Here is a 5,000-nt window from a genome sequence, read left to right on the forward strand (position 1 = left end):
CATTTCACATTATTTTCGTTTAGTTTGTTGATTTCAGTGCCGTAAATATCACAAGTCATGATGAAATGGCGCCGCCGAGCTTCATATCTCGGTAGATTTACTTTGTGGCACAACGGCCGCCGAGCTAAACAACCCGGTTTGATGCAAGCGCCAGAAGTTGCACACATTTTCCAAGGACAGTGACGAACCATGCTAAATCAAAAGTAAAATTTTACTGAACGTGTTTAACTTACCGACTTCAGTAGACAGACCTTCGATTCAGCAATCTTTCAGCTCTTTTCAACGATGAACGATGGAAGATTATCACACCTCAGCAAACGCTAGAATGATGAACGCCGAGGACGCACGAATCACCACGTGCGTTAGTTCGTTAAAGTGAGGTAAAACGTAAGCAAACGTGCGTTAATTCGTCAACGTGAGGCAAAACTTAACCAATGGCCTCAAAGCTTGCCTTTTTATAAACCCAAAACAGGAAATAAATGTCACCTATTGGTGAAAGGTACTTATTTTAGCATTTTTGGTTTGTTTGGTTCAACAATAACATAATTTAAAGGAAAATATGATGTGAATGTTATTTTGTTAAAATAAAGCGTAAAATATAATTGAATGGATTTCATGACGCTCAGGAAATAATCACTTCAGGATAAGAGCGGAAATCTTTCAAAACAACTGAAAAAAGGAGGAAGGAAGTTGGAATCCACCCTAAAAGATTGGAGCTCTGCATGTTCCGTTGTGTGATCTTTATAACTCAGGTTGAAAATGGAATTCGTTCAACCAAGGTTTTGAAACTCAATAAAGTAAAGTAAAACACAAGTTTCGTTTCAGCTGTTGCACATTAATTTTCTATTTCTGTTTTGTCCCTGATACTTCAGTTAATCTGCGATCTGCCTTGACATGATAGCGGAACTTCATGTTGTTTGGAACTCTTAAAAAAAAAAATTCAACATTGCCTCAGTGTACATATTCCTTTAGGTGGTGTTCATTAACAGACTTACCGCCGCCGGGTAGGTGTTCATGCGAGGCAGGCTGCAACCACAACTGGATCATTAAGATTCCCAGGAAGTCTTTCCATGTCTTTTATGCTAAGCGGATTAACACACTTCACCAAAAACTTTAGTAGCTTTAGTAGCTTTATTTGATTTACCACGAAATACAAATAACGATAAAACAAAACAGTTACACAAAAGCAAATGAAAGTGGCGAGGAAGCCCAAAAAGAAACCATGAGGCTTATAGACATTGGGCTCCCTCAGAGTAAAAATAAAGTTAACATTAACGGTAAGGCCTGGATCGAAAGTAAAATACAATGAAGGTAAGTATAAATTAACTAATTACATAGACTGAGTTGACAGAATATAAAGTATGATACAAGTAACAACAAGAATGAAAATAATATCAGACATGAGAAGAAATATAACTATTTACTACAAGATTTATAACTAATAATTCATATGTAATTTTTTTTTCAATTTCGTTTTGAATAAGTGGAGAGAATTAGATTCTTTAAGATCATTTTCTATAGAGTTATAATAAGTAGGTCCTTGGAAACTGACAGAAAATTTACGAAAGTTTGTTCTACAAGAAGGAAGGTGAAAATCGTTCGCATGTCTAGTGGCATAGCTATGGACTTGTTTGTTTAAAGAAAAATAATTGTTGAACTTTGAAGGCAAAAGAGAATGGTTAAGAGCAAACATAAGTTTACCCAATTCTAGCTGTCTAATATCGGAAATTTTTAGTAGTTCTAATTCTTTGAAAATAGGTCTGAATGAGAATCGAAAGTTGATTTAGAAATAATTCTGATAACTCGCTTTTGCAAAGAGACAAGACGGCGAAGATTGGTTTTGTACGTAGATCCCCAGACAATAATACAATAATGAAGATAAGGATAAACTAAACAATAATAAAGAGTTTTTAGACAGGGTTTAGGTAGAAAAAATCTTGCTCTATTAATGACACCTATTGATTTCGAGATTTTACGAGCTACTTGAGAAATGTGCGGTTTCCAAGACAGATGTTCATCAAGGACTACACCGAGGAAGACCGTTTCCTTAACCTGTTCGATTCTCTGGTCATTTATGCATATTTGCATTGGAAAATGATACCTTTTCTGTCCAGGGTCACCCAACGACCAATTTGTTGTAAAATGTACTATTATACCCCAGTTAATGAAAATAAATGTTATTAAGGCATTTTCAGGTGTTTTTCAGTGTTGCTGGGAAAACATTATCTGTTCCTTTTTCCCAGCAAGACACACAAGAAATTTCCCAGCCAGCTAGATAAAATTGGTTGGTTTCCCAGCCAGCTGATCAAATTTATTTCCCAGCCAGGAATTCCGCGCGCTTTCAAATCCCTCGATCCAAAACGACCGAACAAAAGCGACAAAACCGGGACAAAACAGGTTTTTTTCCGCAAGCGCAATCACTCTGACCAGCCATCGTATGTTTGTGACTATTCTCTGGGAGAGGGAAGGGGTTCTTTTTTTTTTTTTAGTCGTTCTCAGTCTTCAGAGTTTCTACAGCCAGCTCGGGTTGAAGTGCTAGAAAAAGTCAGTAATTCCCAGGCAAAACCTCTATCAATAAGAAAATTTCCCAGCCAGCTCATCGAAACACCTGTATTTTTGCCAGCCAGCAAGATTCCTCTGGGGAACAGATAATGTGAGGAACAGATTCGTTGGGTGCCCCTGTCTGTCTAGGCTTAAATAACATAAAATTTGTTTTCTTCAGGTTTAAGGAGAGTTTGTTTGCCTTAAACCAAGTGGATAATTTATTAAGTTCGGAATTGAGTGATGCTGCCAGGTATACAAGATCTTTATGGGACATAAATAAATTAGTATCATCAGCGAATAAAATCAGCTCGACGAGCGTCGATACGTTATTTAAATCATTAATATAGAGCAAGAAAAACAAGGGGCCTAAAATGGATGCCTGGGGGACACCACAGCAGATAGTTTGAGGAGAGGAACATTGACCGTTAAATTGAACGAATTGCAACCTGTTGGAGAGGTAGCTTCTAACACAGTCCAGAGCCACGCCACGTATACCATAGTGTTCGAGTTTGTCATGCAGAATATTATGATCGACGGTATCAAAGGCCTTAGAAAGATCAAGGAAAACGCCAACGGCATGTTCATTGCGATCAAGAGCAAGAGAGATTTTTTCATGTAGGTCAATCAATGCTAACAAAGTTGAATGATTTTTCCTGAAGCCAAATTGATTATCACATAGAATTTCTAGTTTACTTAAATGATTATAAAGACGGTTATAAGCAACCTTTTCAAGAAACTTAGAAAAGCTAGGGAGAATCGAGATCGGTCTATAGTTCGAAAAGAGTGATCGATCACCAGCTTTAAAGAGTGGTATCACAAGAGCAATTTTCATTTGGTCGGGAACAATGCCATGAGAGATAGATAAATTGATTATATGAGCTAAAGGATCGGCTATAATTTGAATTGACTGTTTTATGATGGAAATGGGAATTCTATCATGGCCAGCTGCCTTACCTGGTCGAAAAGCATTGGAAATTTCCGATAGCTCATTTGGAGTCACTGGATCAAAAAACACCGATTGACAAAAGTGACCAGAGAGAAAACTGCGGTGAGGGACAGACGAGTGAATTTCTTTGGCTAGATTAGGTCCGATACTAGAAAAATAACTACAGAATCTATTAGTGATGTCTACTGGATCCGTAATTTCTTGGTTGTCAACTTTAAAGATGGAATTGATTTTAAACGCTTTCTTTTTTGTCTTAATAATTTCGTTTAGAACCCTCCATGTAGCTTTGGCATTTGATTTAGAAGCATCGATTTTCTTTTCGTAATATATACGTTTAGCGATTCTTAATGAGTGATTCAATTTGTTTTTGTAATTTTTATAACGAATTTCATAATGCAAAGATTGATTATTGAGATACTGTCTATATAACTTATTTTTCGTTCTTATCGACTTCAGAAGTCCTTTCGATAACCAAGGCTTTCTCAGGTAATTGCTCACCTTAGTTTTTTTTAAAGGAAAACATGATTCATATGCCGTAGAGTATTGTTTGAAAAAGCTGTTATAGGCATTATTTGGATCATCAAAAGTGGCATACTGAGACCAGTCAATTCTCTCCAAATGTGATAGAAACTTAGTTGTGTTGACTTGATTTACATCTCGAACAAAAACAGTTTCATTAGATGCTGAGATTGAGGTATCGAAATGAATAGAAAATATAGGCAGATGGTCAGAAATGTCAGTGAAAAACAGTCCACTCCTGGATCTATCGAAAAATTGGTTGACGAAAATGTTGTCAATTAAAGTTGCCGAGTGACAAGTTATTCTTGTAGGGCGCGTAATCAATGGAAAGAACATATTTGAATATAGCGCATCTAAGAATTCACCAGTAACGGAATGACATTGGTGGTTCATTAAATTTAAGTTAAAGTCACCCATTAAATAACATACCTTATTTTCGTTTGAGATCTTACTTAACAGCTCATTAGTCATTGTTAAAAATTCATCAAGGTTTTGGTTTGGCGGCCTGTAAATCACACCAGTAACAATGTTCTTTCCCTGGGGCTTAAAGTGCCTTTAAACCCGAATTTTTTGTTTTGCTTCGAGAAATCTTTGTATCGCTCTGAGAAAAATGGCGCAAAAATTTTTGTTGTTGGTTAAAACCGGAATTTTTTACGAATTTTCAAAGTGGCGGAAACGCGAGATTCGAAAACCTATTACCGAGCTGGTGAGCTTGCCGAAAGGGAATGGGTCGAGTGTAATTCGTGACGTAAAACCCGGACTGTGAGTGTCGCAAGTTGTGACTTCCATCAGAGGTGAAGCCATGCCTGAGAAATGTGTTGTTTTCGGTTGTAGCGATGTTCGAAGCAAAGAGAAAGGGATACTGCTTCATCCCATACCGTTTTACGGTAAAAGTGAAAGCGAAAAGCAAAAGCGAAGGAAGAAGTGGGTCGATTTTGTTACCGTACTTATTCGGCTACAAGCCGAGCTTGGCTATAAGCCGAGACCCCAA

At 37.2% G+C, this 5,000-nt stretch overlaps 1 protein-coding gene across 1 annotated transcript in view; it reads right to left on the reverse strand.

Annotated features, from left to right (window-relative positions):
- Positions 1–357, reverse strand: part of LOC137999667 (uncharacterized) — a 31,962-nt gene extending 31,605 nt beyond the window's left edge. Inside the window, exon 1 of the mRNA XM_068845516.1 lies at positions 234–357. The gene's annotated coding sequence lies outside the window, so the exon portion shown is untranslated. The remainder of the gene's footprint in view (positions 1–233) is intronic.
- Between the last annotated feature and the right edge of the window lie 4,643 nt (positions 358–5,000).

Source organism: Montipora foliosa, chromosome 4 (assembly GCF_036669935.1).
Source record: "Montipora foliosa isolate CH-2021 chromosome 4, ASM3666993v2, whole genome shotgun sequence".
Classification (NCBI taxonomy): domain Eukaryota; kingdom Metazoa; phylum Cnidaria; class Anthozoa; order Scleractinia; family Acroporidae; genus Montipora; species Montipora foliosa.